Source organism: Protopterus annectens, chromosome 10.part0 (genome assembly GCF_019279795.1).
Source record: "Protopterus annectens isolate FY-2018-M chromosome 10.part0, PAN1.0, whole genome shotgun sequence".
Classification (NCBI taxonomy): Eukaryota; Metazoa; Chordata; order Ceratodontiformes; family Protopteridae; genus Protopterus; species Protopterus annectens.
In genome coordinates this window covers 1,256,050,108-1,256,065,403 of record NC_056744.1, presented here as the reverse complement: position 1 = coordinate 1,256,065,403, position 15,296 = coordinate 1,256,050,108, and the positions used below count along the sequence as shown (strand labels likewise).

Here is a 15,296-nt window from a genome sequence, read left to right as displayed (position 1 = left end):
CATAGAAGTGTTCACTGATTTTTACAGCTTTGCTTGTATTTTGGATTAAAAAACAAAAATAAATACACGAACTTCATTTATTTAGTAACACAAACAAAATCATAATAGTTGTGAGTTCATGTGTATTATTTACATAAATAAACACTTATTCACACATGTTTAAATTGACGGACCATTTTGTCAAGAGCAGGCAAAATGATCTGAGATTTTGCAGTGTCAGACAGAGTGCATAGACCACCCCCCATACATACACATATATGAGGATTTTGTGGGTTTGTCTTAAGCATCATACACTTTAGTTGAAACGGTCGGTCACTTAAAACAGGCTTGATACATATAACACTATTTATATGGATTTACAGAAACACACACTTAATATAAGTTACGACAAGGTCAAAATGTATCTGATATTGTGACTTATATAACACTATAACTACTGAATGCTCACATGAAAAGTGCAATTATACCGAAAAGCTATTACAGCAAATGATTTAATTAAAAATTAAAATATAAAACAATTTTTGGAGTGCACAAAAAGGGCAACTTAGAAGACTGATGATTTAAAGGACCGAATACTCGATTATGAATAAGCTTGAGATCAGATGCGAAACCTAAGCAATTGATAAGTATTTTCCACTGCTTGCTGTACTTGGAATTGCTTGAAACTTTTGACACAAGCTGAAGAGTTCCTTGTTTATCAAGTAAATCATAAAATAAACATATGAAAATCAGCTTCAAGAATTTATTGCAATGCTGTGCAAAGTCTACTAATGTTATAGAATATAATACATCTGAGAACAATAACCAGATATATTTTGAGCAATGAAGAAATTCACCTGGGATTCAGAAAGGGCTACCACCAACAATAAGCCCTAACTCAGCCATTTTTCAACTGGTGGTTGCCCTTTCTGATTCAGAGATACAACTTCCAGAATGATCCTATGCTGGCCAGCTTACTAATTAACTGGGCAAAAAGTTCTCATTATTATTGAGTGACTTTGCTATGAGGAACAGAGCATAACATACATAGGAGGCAAAATCAGGAAATTGTGTAAAATCAGGGACAGCTGAGAAGGATGGGGTAAGACTATGTGTCAGGGGGGGGTGTCATTGTGTCATACCTCTGAATGCCAATGCTCAAGATTTTTGGACAAAGGCAGGCAGAACACTGGACAGCACCATGAAGAATTTTTGAAGGTCTAGCATTGCTGTGCAGTTTTTGAACAAGGCAAATAATGAAACTCTAATATATGGCATTATTAATAACTGTAATCATCTGGGATTTACAATGGGCAAGGGAAAACAAGGATGTTTTGTAAATTCAGGGACAGGTGACAGGTATGGTGTTGAGTTCATGTTTATGTGTATGTGTGGACGTGTATGTACGCGCACGCACATATGTGTGTGCGTGTGTGTGTGTGTGTGTGTGTGTGTGTGTGTGTGTGTGTGTGTGTGTGTGTGTGTGTGTGTGTCTGTGTGAGTTTGAATGTCTGAGAATAAATGAGGGGAGATGTCTGTACCGACACAATGCATAAACCTCCTGAAGTTATTAATGCAGGAAAGTGCTGATTAGCACTAGTTACAACACCATGTGATTCAGTGACATGCAAATTAGCCAAAAATGAGGGCTTTCCTTATTAAGGCTAACATGTCTCTGAAATGCATTTCCCGCAATCATAGAACCTGCATCCTTTGGCCACAACAGTTTCTAAAAGCATAGGACTAGTTTTCTGAATCCTCTCATTTGATCAAGAACTCAAACCATATAATCAGGCTGTACTGATCATGGATATATGATGAGTTATATAGCTTTTATTTCTATACTCCATATGTGTTCTCTGATGTAGCGTTTCTTTCTAGCAGAGATTTAGGTGCACCATGACTAATTGTTCTTTAATTTGCTTTAATAATTTTTCCTAAGGTGAATGAAGACAACCAAGGAATTTACATAGGTACTCACTTTTAACAAAACTTTTAAATTAAATATATGTTATAAAATATTAAAGGGGAAGTAGAGTGGCATCAAGAAAGAAGAGATAATGTGCATTTTTTTTTCTTTTCAGGATAGAGGGAAACTAAACAAGAGAGAGAGAGAGAAAGAGAGAGGCAATAGATACACAATAGCTTACAGCTGTTTGTTCATTAAAGAAGCGGTTATCTCAAAGGAAAGATTTTAAATAAGCAGTAAGCAAAATGTGATTCACATAGAAATCATGGAAAACACTGAATGATACACTTTTACTAGGTCAAACCACCGCTTTAAGAAACAGTGGAGCGTTATATGAAGAATGGAAAGCAAGATTTAGTTTCTGCTTCACACAATGGGAACCAACACAGATTCAGAAAAATGTATAGAAGTTAAACCTTGGTGAATCAAATGTAGTAGAATTAATAAACAGAAATTTAATTTTTAGTGGCCAGTAGGATAAAAGATCCAAGGCAGTATGAATTTACAGGAAAAAAGTAATGTCAAGCAAATTGAATAGATGTCTTTAACAGGATTTCCAAAGTGATAAACAAAGTGAAAAAAACTTTAATATGGCAGTTTACAGAAGAGTACAGACAAAGTTACAAACAGAATGCACCATGGAGGGCAGGGAGTTGCAAATGGGGTATCAAAGGAGAAAATTATATGACTAGTTTATAGGCTCATAGAGTCACAGTTGTATACTAGGCTAAGGACCACCAGGACTTTATAAACCTAGCCATGCAACCCAACCCAGGTGTGTCCCTATGTATCACTGGCTTTTATTAAGCGGGTGCTGTTAGAAAGTTTCTAATGGTTATGTGGGTGTGGTGTGTTAGTGTGGCACAGTTACTCGCTCCTTCTCTATCATAGACATGGGAGCCAGACCTGGAGTGAATTTTCAATTTCCCATACATTTGTCAAGGTTATGCTTAAATAGGGTTATGGGTGGACTTTGCTTTGCATGGTTGGGGAGCCTGTTCCAGAGCATGGGGATCCTCTATAACATATATGTGTCTCACCGAAATATCCTATTTATGTCACAAGCAAAATTGAAATCCTTGGATCTAATGATTCTGATGCTGTTCATTCTGTGGCTGTGCAAATGGAGAATCAGAGTTGCACCCAAGGATACCTTGTATGCCAGGCATAGGTTTCCTCTTAGTAAGCTGTAGGACACCAATATTTCTCCAATAATTTTACAACTGATGTTAGCAGACTGTATGATAAGGAATACATCTTCGTTGTTGGCACAATATTCTTTAGCAGGGTCAATACAGAGGGTGGAATATGCATCAAAACATCTATCCATGTGTTTATTTGTATCTATCTTTTTATCTATCTGTCTGTCTCTCTATCTGTTTTGATCTATTTATCTATTTAATTGTATTTAATTATGCCTGAATGTATTGAACAGGGTGAAGCACTGACCAGTGATCTGTCTAACATGATCTCAGTTTACTTCAGGATGTCCTCTCACATACCAGTCATGCATTGCATGTATGTCATGAAAGCACTTCAGTTACATCCTCTCAATCTAGAAGTGGCCCTAAATACTAGTCCTATATTAGCAAGCTCCATACTCTGTGAATGAAAATGACCCAGCAACCCTAATGACAAATAGCACTTATTACCTTTGTAACTATGGTTTCATTATTAAAGAACCTCAGTTCCAGCAGTTGTAACCATTGTTTCATCCTTTCAGTTACTACTAAAAGCTCATGACTCAGAGGAAAGACCAACCAGTAAACAATGAGCTTTGACATGTGACTCAGCTCTTGTTTTGTAGCATGGCCCTGTTTAATGCTTACAGTACAGTTCCAGTTAAAACCATCAATTAATCAAGTTCTCAAGCTTATCTCCCTCACCTAGTCAAGTTCTCAAGCTTATCTCCCTCATCTATGTAGAGCATCCTGAGATACTAAACTTCTTCACATTGCCAAGCCTCTTTTAATCTGCAGAGAGCCATCTCCTCTTTTCTGTGACAGAGTCATGACATCTGATTTTGCGATACTAAGTTTTAACTGAAGAACTGCACACTTAGGAATGAACTCCTTTATTCTACTGCAGGGATCACAGTTAAGTGAAGGCAAGGCAATACTGACAGCAAACTACAAAGACGAACATTCCTTAGCTTCAGACTGTTGACTTTCCAAATATCATCTGCACATTGTTAGCCTATCCAGAACCATACCTATCAGCCGACCAGTATTTGCTCTATAATTCCAATTTTTTGAGATAAAACGAGTTATGTCAAAACAATAGTGGTCACTTTAAATTATTATTTGCAGTTTTGCTAGCTATTTCAAAAGCCCACTGCATGTCATCATCATTACAGCTGCAACCATGTGGACGTGTGTGAGGGGACCATTCTGGACTTAGCGGTGTATCTCCTCCCCAAGAGTTTTATGCTATATTTTGTCTCTCTTTCTATATTTATGAGTATATTACAAATTACTGTAGATGAGATTGATTGTCTGAAACACAGCACACCATGCAATCACATCTATGCTAACAAAAATAAAAAATATCATGTAAACATACAGATCACAAATGTAAAGAATAGTAATACATTTGACATTATCCAAAACTATACAAAAAAATTGCTTTTGCATGAGGACAGTTTTGTCTTCAACATCCCGTGATATAGGGGCTCTATTCCAAAACTCCTGCAATATAAGTAAAATAACTCCAAAGTTGCAAAGCCATGCAGAAGGGAAAAATACCGAATTACTAAAGTCAACCTCCAGAAGTCAGCTGTAATATAATTTGACCTATTTAACTACCAATTAATTTCTTACCAAAATCAGCACATCTTAAAAGTATTCGGTGACAAAATGTATAGCACCCATATATCTATCTATATGCGTATATGTGTGTGTGTGTGTGTGTGTGTGTGTGTGTGTGTGTGTGTGGGTATGTACATATATATATATATATATATATATATATATATATATATATATATATAAATAGAAACACTTTATAATCTCGAAATACTCAATTGTTGAATTTCAGCATCTCGAGACTATAAAGTCAAAGTTTGAAAATAGCGAAAGTGCATAATCGCAAATTTGAATATCTCGAATTCGCAGTTATGGCTTTATGCTACGTAATGTCCGGGATTGTATGTGGATGGTGTGCAGTGCCATGTGTGGATTTAGGTGTTATGTCAGGTAAGTGAGTGTTTTGTAAGGGTATTGGGTGGGAGTTTGAGTGTATGTGAGTGTGCTGATATGTGTGATGTGTGTGTGAGGGACTGTAGAATGAGTGTGTGTGTGTGTGTGTGTGTGTGTGTGTGTGTGTGTGTGTGTGTGTGTGTGTGTGTGTGTGTGTGTGTGTGTGTGTGTGTGTGTGTGTGTGTTTGCTTTTGTTTACTGTTTGTGCGATCTCGGAGTTAGTATATATAAGTAGGGGTGTGTGGGGGGTGCAGGGGAGCTTGCCCCCCTGCTTATTTGTTTTGTAGGTTTGTGGATTTGTGTTGTTTTGTTTGTTTATGTTGTGATGTGGGTGTGTTGGTATATGAGTGGTCTGGTGTGTGCTGTGTTTTAGGTGTTTTGAATTTCGCGGATTTGGGCTTCGGGGTTTGGTGTTTCGGTGTTGTGTGCATTCGATTTCATGGTCTCGAAAAACTGAAATTCGAGATTTCAGTATTTCAAGATTATGAAGTGAATCCATATATATATGTATATATATATATATATATATATATATATATATATATATATATATATATATATATATATGTATATATGTATAATATGTATATCCATCTATCTATATACCTATCTACATCTATATATCTATATATATATGTTTATATATAGATATATAGCTATGCGTATATAATTTATATATGTGTAGCAGCCAGCAAACAACTGTTCATTGTACTTGGGAAATGAGGAAGTTGGGAGCAACGAAGAAAGAATGCAGGAAAAACAAAGCAAGGCTGAGTGCAACAAGTGCCTGCAAGTACATTATCTGAACATTTACTCGTGCTTACAAACAACACACTCTCAGCAGAAAATTCTTCTTTACTTGAACATGACTAACTTACTTTCAAGAATACAGACAGGTTTTGCTCCACAAAACACAAAGATGAGGTAGATGTCACCATGTATTCACAGCCTGTACTTCCATAGCTCATTTCATAAGAAATTTTAAGGTATGAAGTAATGGATGTTCTTCAGAATCACAAAATACATACAGGCTACAAATTCTCTTGACCTGTTCCATATCTGTACAATGGCAAACAGTTCATTAGTGGTCCCATAGCCAGGATAGGTTCTTCTTTCTTCTTTCTTTTTTTATCATCAGAGTTTTGTGTATCAGATTAAAGTCTTCTGGAATTCCAAAAGTCTTTCCCAGAGAAGTGAAAGACCATATCACCTTAGAAGTGTAATACTGTAATCTTCTGTTCATTACAAAAATGAGACGAGTATCCTGTGCTGCCACTCAGATGTGCACTGCCCAAGCCTTCTATCCAGTACTGAAAAGATATAAAAAGCCACAAAACCACACAATATCCAGTGTGAGGAATTTAACAGTATGACACCTCACACACAGTTGTAAAAAAAATTAAAACATCACTTCCCTTTTTTGTTTCTCAGATGCTACATTTCTTACTGCAATTTTAGTCCTAAATGCTGACAAATAAGATTTAAACATTGTATTATTAACAAATAAGTATTCTATTAATTTTATTTGTTCATCAGACTGCTTAGAATCACTTTGCCATACCCATTTTAAGTCATTAGACAAAGCTCTTTTAAACCTGTCCACTGCTAAAATGTTTACAGACTTGCTTTACTCTTCCTATCAGGTTTCAGATGGAGCTTTGAAATATGCATTAAATAATTTCTCTCTGCACTTACCAGGTAATCCATATTAACAGTGCATTCATAAAGTATTCTTGTTTGCATTTCAGAAGTTACAACAACCATGAACAAAATGTCTTTCTGACGTTTATTGTAGTCTATGCAGTCTGCTTCTTCTATGTCCATGCACGTTTTTGGTGCTATCCCTGTTAGATTCATAGATTAGTACTAGGCTAACTGCCCTTGCAAGCCATTGTAAGCCTAGCCAATTATCCCTTGTGAGACTTGAACCCTGCACTTTGTGTTTGTAAGGCAAACACCTTAACCATTAGGCCACTCTCCCAACCCCTGCTGAGTTTACAGGCTTTTGACCCAGTCTGCTCAGCTTCAATTATCTCTTGTGACATGACACATAGCTGCCAGCAAACAGTACCCAAGGTCATCATTTTTGTTTCAATTCTTCCTTCAAAACAGAGTTCTGCAATTAGCAGCTGGACTGCCCATGGGCCAATTTTTTTTTTTGGTGCCTACCTGTGACTGCAAGGTTTTGTTTAATTGTACTTAACCTTGTTAGAAATAGAGCAGTCACAGTGCTGTACAAAATTAGTAGGCCAAATGTCTTTTGTACTTGGCAGTAGAGGTACTAAGAGGTATTGAAACCTGGCAAGTCTCTGTCCAACTGACCACATTTTCCACCAGTGGAAGTAAAATAAAATTCTGAAGACAGTATGTGTATGTAGAAAATACAAGTTTATTGTCAGACATCAAAAGACACACAAAACCATAGCCATTTGGCTTTGCAGATATAAACACAATGCACAGTACATAGAATTGTTTTATCCAAAATTCACAGTCCAAACAGCCTATACAAGTTGTCTTTAAAAGAAGCGTGTACTTCAACAAGATACATCTCACAGATTAGCCTTGACTGAAGTCTACCTCTCCACACTTCCAGGGTCTTCTTGTACATGATCATAGAACGGAGGAATTAAATTCCTACTTTGCTGTATTTAGACCTTTTAATATGCAATCTTGACTGTTAGTAGAAATTCTTCTTGTCAAGCTAACTGCTCTGCACAGCAGTACATTTAAAAGACACATTTTTCATTCAACATGCTACAGTGTGTGTGTGTGTGTGTGTGTGTGTGTGTGTGTGTGTGTGTGTGTGTGTGTGTGTGTATAAATATATATAGATATGGATTTACTTCAAAATATCAAATACTTACTTTATCGAATCCCATTTCATCAAACCTCACTTCATCGAATCCTATTATATCGAACTCCCAGAACTACGAAAAGGAACCCCGGGAAAGGAACCACTCGACCAACAGGACAAAATAACAAAGAGAAAATCAAAAAAACTTCCAAGTGGGCGGGTTCTGCCCCCACACCCTCCCTAACTAAATATACCAACTCCGAGATTGCACTACAGTGCAGAAAGGGCAAAGTTCACCATGGTGGCCAAGTGTTTCCTTTCCTAGGGTTCCTTTTCATAGCTCCTGGAGTTCGTTATGATGAGAGTCGATGAAGTGAGGTTCGATGAAATGGGATTTGATAATGTAAGTATTCGATATTTTGAAGTAGACCCATAGATATACATAGATACATAGGTGGCAGTTAAAATCTCGAATGTGTATAATGTCAACTGCATGTGGTCAACTAGGCAGCCAATGAACAGGTATGGAAAAGTGACAGTCCCCATGACAGGGATTTTGCAATCTCCTAGTTAGTATATATAATTAGCAAGGGATGAGGGAGGTGCATGGTGGCATATAACTGCCTAAATACCTGCTACATATGCTCAATAACACGGACATCAATACTGCACTAAGCATGCTCTGAGAAACAGCCAAGGCATATGCAATTTCACACCCCCTTTGTATGGGGCTTAGCCCTCACCCCCTGCTAATTATATATACTAAATCTGAGATAGCAGTCCCCGGTGAAACAAAATATCGCCTCCCTGTGGAGTGTTGATCTTGCACACCTGTCGATCAACTGCTTACATATGTATACCTTTATATATATATGTGTATATGTATATATATATATATATATATATATATATATATATATATATGTATGTATACATTATAAACTGCACTAAACTATGGAAAAGCTTCAAGAATTAAGGATTTGCAGCATTTTAGTGGTGGCTAATGAGATATACAAATATTCAATACAAGTGAATAGTATTATGTTTAGTGTATTTGGACAAATGCAGAACCAACTGCTTACATGCCAAGAACACCCAAAGCTGGCTATCCCTATAGTACCACCTGCATTTGAACATAATAATGTATGTGTGGTAGTTAAAGCTCTGTCATGTATACAGTGATTAATCGTAAAGTATAGGAGACATGCAGCAGTGCTGCATTTCAAAAGTGCAGTTTAAATTTCTCAAAATAAATAGTTATGAATTGTCGATACTGCTTGAAAGTGACAGTTCTGAAATTACACTACCAGATGTCTGCAGACCTTCCTTTAAATAAAGACCACCAACTCATCTTCACCAGTCAATACACCTCCACCTATAGGATGCCACTGGTACTGCAAACATATGACCATTCTATCATGCAATCCTTACAGTACCAATACCAACATAAAGGGGAGCACTGTTAGTGTCAAAAAGGCCCATTCAGCCCAATAGACCAAATCATTACCTTATCATTTTACACTGTTATTCAGTGCTAATATAAAAATTCATAGTCCTTTAGTATTGTACGTCCAAATGAGTTTTAGAATCAGATGTAGGGCTCCTAGAGTCCTTATTAGCTTATAGACCATGATGAATTCCTGAATCCTTTTTTGAATCTGGTGCAGAATAAACATTTGGGCAATATGATTCTCCAACCATGGGTGTTTTGGAATATATATATATATATATATATATATATATATATATATATATATATAGAGAGAGAGAGAGAGAGAGTTATCCACCAAAGAAAATGGACTGATCACTTTTATTGTTATTAATATTAATAAAACATTATTGACTTCCTCCAAGTAACCGATTAATTCCAAGAGAGGGCAAATATAATAATGTACAGTACAGTACAAAACAGCATGCAAATTCCAAAAATAGCCATGTACAGCAAAGTATACTTTATTGACCAGCCAGCAAGTGAATTTTCATTACTGTTTCATCAGATTTTCCAAAAAATGAAAACCAGACTTGAACAATTTAAACACCCCTCTCATATGATCATTACATCATCAAATAAAATAAAATCACAGACTAATCAAAATTAGATGAATGTAAATAAGTTTATAGGGGAATACTAGGCTAAGTGCCCTGAAGGGATATTTTAAGCCTAGCCAGTAACTTGAGGTTAGAATCAAGCTTTCTTCTTTGATTTTTAAGGTAAAGACATTGACTATTATACCAAACCCACTCAACATCATAATTTCATGCAGTGTAGTTTGTGTAATGTCATTACAGTTGCATAATGTTGCCATGTTCTGGAAATGTGCATTAAGCAATATAAAACCATTGGTTAACATGTGTATGAATCACATGCACTGCAGTGGAAGTCATAAATAAGACAATAAAATAATATAACAATAAAAAAAATAAAAAGCTGCAATGAGGATTAGAAATAGAATGCTATCATCAGAATATATAAATATTCAATTTTTTATCCACATTCCTTTTAAAATTTGTGTCAATGAATCATAATAATTTAATGCGGATATGTTTATGCTTCAAGTTCAGCAATCCAGTTACACTATATTACTTTAGTGTGGTCCATTAAATCACCACATCTCAGATCCAAAACAGTCATTTATAAATCTGAAATATAAAAAGTTGGCAAGGTGGCTGTCATTCATCGTCATTGCATGTTTCACTAATAAATTAATTTCATTCTATCATTTACATGTTCAGATATGCATTCTTTAAAGCTGCAATTTGCTTTTTAAACACAGAAAATGTGACATGTCTGAAATTTAGCTAAATATAGTAAGTCCCCGGGATTCATGAAGCTCGGCGCAAGGCCGGTGTAAGGCCTGCACCGGCGGTGCAGTGAATAGTCGGCGTAGTAGCGCCATATGCATAGTAATGAGAGCGCGCCGCAACCACAGACACGTGCGTAGTGTACGTGAGCGAGCCCAAGTAGGATGCGTCCGGAGGCGTGGCTAAGCCGGCAGGCGATGAGCAACCTAATGTGCTGACTGCCACGGTCCGCCCATAATAGTAATGGCAGCAGCCAGGGCCCGTGCAGAATGAAACGCACATAGAGTATGCAACATAGTACCCGTCCCAACAAAACGGAGAAGCAAATACAACCCACGAAGCCCTAAGTGTACCCGTCCAAGGAACAAAGGATACGCGTAACACCGTGTTTGTCCCGCAATGCACCGTCAGTGGGCATACCCAGAGAAGGTGTACCGCAGCATGTCAGCGTGCCGCACCGACATAGGAGTAGCGACTAAGGTTACCACCTGTCCCACTTTGCAAGGGGCAGTCCCTCTATGGGCAGTTGTGTCCCGATAAAAAATATTAAAAACGGCAAATGTGCTAAGATTGTAGGACATAATGATATCCCGTATTTAATGTAATGGTTGCATGAAATGGTTATTTCCGTAACTGAAATACCTAAATGTCACAAGAAACAGAATAAGCAACCAAACTGCTACAACAATAAGCTTTTATTTAGGCAAACAAGTGAAGTTCTATGCTATATAGTGACCGTGGGTATGTGTCGGCCTGTAAAATATGATGTGAGTCCCGAAAATGTCCCACCTTGGCCACTGGAAAAGGTGGCAACCCCAGTAGCGACATGGGCATGGTCACCAGGGTTACCAGCTGTCCCACTTTGCTATGGACAGTCCCTCATTGGACAGTTGTGTCCCGCCAAAAATCGAAAAACTGGCAAATGACCTGAGATTTCCTGCCAAAAATATTCCCGCAATATACCTGTAATAGTAGCATAAAACATATATTTTGTATATGAAACACATACATGGCATAAGAAACTGAATAAGGAACCCAAATGCTAACAGAATAAGCGTATATTATGGCAAACAAGTGAAGTTCTGTCAACTCCACTTGCTGTGGGTATGTGTTGTCCTGCAAAATCCGATGTTTCCACAAAAGATGTCCCACTATGGGCATTGGAAAAGGTGTCAACCATAATGGTCACAAGCAGTAGTGAGAGTACACAGCCGGGTAGCTGTGTCGACATAACAACAGGAAGGAACCAAGCTACCCTAAACACAGGCAAACATGTGCATAGCAACATGTCCCACACCCAGCAACGTGTTTGTCGCATACACAGGACGGCGTATGTCTAAGTGTAATATCCAGAAGCAGAACCCATGCATGCAGATGTAATACACAATAGCCCCATTGTAGCATGTAAGTCCCACCCATGTACGCCTGTGCACCCAAACCAGCTAGCATCCTTGTGCAACTACACACCTACACACAATGGGCATACCTGAAATGTGGTAAGAAGTATTGTGTTAGGCAGTGCCACGCGGGCAAATATGTACCCCACATGTCACCAACCCACCTCAGGTACAGATATGGAAATGGCTGCATGTGAATGTGTCTGCAGAATGTGTACATCCCGCATGTGGTATGTACCCGTCCAAACCATATAGGTTTGCACACGCCACGGTGCACATAACTGTACACATGTGGACAAGTCGGGTTGTTGAACCACTGCATCGATGATTAGCTATGCAGAGAAGTCAAACACATATAGCGGAACATGTGCCTACCAAACAGGACGTCCTAACAGGGTGCCACAGGCACAGAAGCAGAAGGTGGGACATCACATGTGGAGAGTAGCGTTGCCGGACGGCCAAATACACACGGTCAAGGTAAAGGATGGAACAACATGCATATGGCCGGATGGATGTTGTTAGAAAAATATATATAGAAACACATATGAAGTGCCAGTTTAGAAGCAAAATACTATATAATGCATTGAATTGTACCGTACAATATGGCAGTAGAAATGATCATGCATGTAATTGGTGAAGCTTAGCTGCAGTGTGATCGAACTCTGACCCTGGCAGTAACCAGTACAGCAGGCGTATGTCTCTCAGCATTAATTATCTGCTGGGTTACAGAAAAATAAATGTATGTACATGCATAACATCCCCCCTTCCCCTGAGGAGGATGGCCTTGTGAGCTCTATCGAAGATAGAGTACAACTCCTTACCAGAGAGACAAAGGAACGTATTAAGAAATGAACTGACTATTGTATCGGAACAGTCCAGGGTCCTTGAAACAACTACAATTACAGAAGGACACTGTAATTGACCAGGTGCCTTGCAAGGCTGTGTTATTCTCATGGGAAAACATTTTAAAAGCATGACCTCAGCACCCACGTATGTATAGAATATTGCGGACCATAGTGATGGAAATGCCCTGTGACCGACCACGTCAGTAAGGTGGGCAAAAGCTGATTGTAAACACTATATAAAGAAATTGCTTACTGTATAGAGTCAGACAAAACTCTCATACTTGGACTGTATATTATTTTGCCTGCCTGTGTACACTACTAAAACGTTGTGAACCCGAGCTTCCTGTGTTATTGACTGTCACTTAGAAAAGCCTACTGATTTCTACAGTCTGGTTTTAACAACTTATTTGACATTGTGGTCCTTCTTAGCCGGAATTCCCTTGGTAAGCTACAGGTCAGAGTGCATGGGTGGTTAGACATCTGCGCAGGAGAATTTGCCTGAATGGTTCTTCTTGAGTGAAAAGACCTCCGACTGAATTGTTGTGTGTAAAGAGGCTGTCCACTGTCTGATCTGTGGCTGAAAAGCGGAAAACTGGATCCCAAGAAGAAAACGTGCAGTCATAAACAGGAGGCTCAGGAAAGGAGGGTTTGCCTCTTTGTCTCTATTGTAGATCAGGGACCAGACTACATTGTGTTTCTGTTAACAGTTGTGATAGCAGGTCGAAGACCAATCCAAGTAGTTTTAAATCTGGACATAGATCAGGGGAACACAGAGTAGAGTAAATAGTCATTGTAGACACTACAGTGGATACAGGGAAGGAGATACCATGTGGTATGAGAGAAGGGTTACGTAACAGTCGTGTAGAGGATATGGGAGATTAGTGCACAAACAGATCATGTGATCCGCGTTTGACGGGTGACGTGAAGTATATGCAATTGCAGAGAGCACATAATGTAAGATATTCTGCAAAATGGGGTAATAAATATGACATTGATGGTATATTAGACAAAATATCGTTACTGAAACATTGGAATCACTGAAAATGTGATGCAGATGTTCTAGGGTAACCACCTGTCCCACTTTGTGAGGGACAGTCCCTCTTTGGCCAGTTGTGTCCTGCAAACAAACTGAACAAATGGCAAATGTCCTGATATCTTAGGACAAAGATTTCTCAGATATCTTCTTAAATGGTAGCATAAAACAGTAATTTTGTATCTGAAACACCAAAATATCATAATAAACAGAATAAGCAACTCAAATGCTACAAGAATAGGTTGCTCTCCTGGCAAAAAGTGAATTGCTGTCCTTTGTACTGGCCGTGGGTATGTTTTGCCCTGCCAAATTACACGTTCCTAACACTAATGTCCCACTTTGTGCATTTGAAAAGGTGGCAACCCTAAGATGTGCAGGCGAAAAAACAGCGACAATTGGGTATCTGTCAAGCACATAGGTGGATTGAGGTAGTGAACCGAAGGGAACAGAACACTAGAAATGCGAAAGCATCATACATTACACAAAGAAGATAATAATACAGTAGTAGCGACAGCCCCCACCCTACCACCTCCGATACCACATCCAGGATATGAAGCGAGAGGGCAGGCTAGTCCCCCCCACGTTATCCTGTGGCAACAGAGGTATCACAACGACCAAATGTAAGAGAAGCTATTGAAACCACATCCCGAACTCGTAACATACCTAGGGACACTCAAGTAAGAAGACAGTCACTAGAACAGAGTAAGGATATCTGTCAATTAATTGAAGTACCGAACCCTCATGCAGGACAGGAAGGCCAGGAACCAACTCCCTTAGTGTATAGACCGTGGACACCAGAAGATATCTGTAAAGTCACAGAGGGAATTCCCCATCTACAAAGTAATCACTATTCACCATGCAATACCCCTGTATCTTCTGATAGAAAAGCAAAGGGGGAATGGCGGATGGTACAGGATTTACAAGCTGTAAATCATGTAATAATACCTAGGGTACCGATGGTGCCAGAACCACACACTATATTGAATGCTATGAACCCGCCACAGAAATATCTTACCGTGGTACATATAAGCTATGCTTCCTTTTCAATACCTATACATCCAGATAGTCCGTATTGTTTTGCATTTACATTCAGGGTAACAGATACAGCCATACCCGGCTGCTCGCAGGGATACTGTGAAAGTACAACGATATTCGCACAGGAGATGGCTAGCAACATTCCGGTGTTTACTCCACCTGGGGCCAGTCAAGTTCTACTTTATGTGGATGATATTCTGCTTGCGGCCCCTACCCAGCAGCAATGTAGGGAAGAAAAACAAAAA

At 38.6% G+C, this 15,296-nt stretch overlaps 1 protein-coding gene across 1 annotated transcript in view; it reads right to left on the bottom strand.

The window, feature by feature from the left end:
• The window catches only part of PAPPA2 (pappalysin 2), a 2,663,723-nt gene that overhangs the window by 2,231,832 nt on the left and 416,595 nt on the right, over positions 1-15,296 (bottom strand). The window lies entirely within an intron of this gene.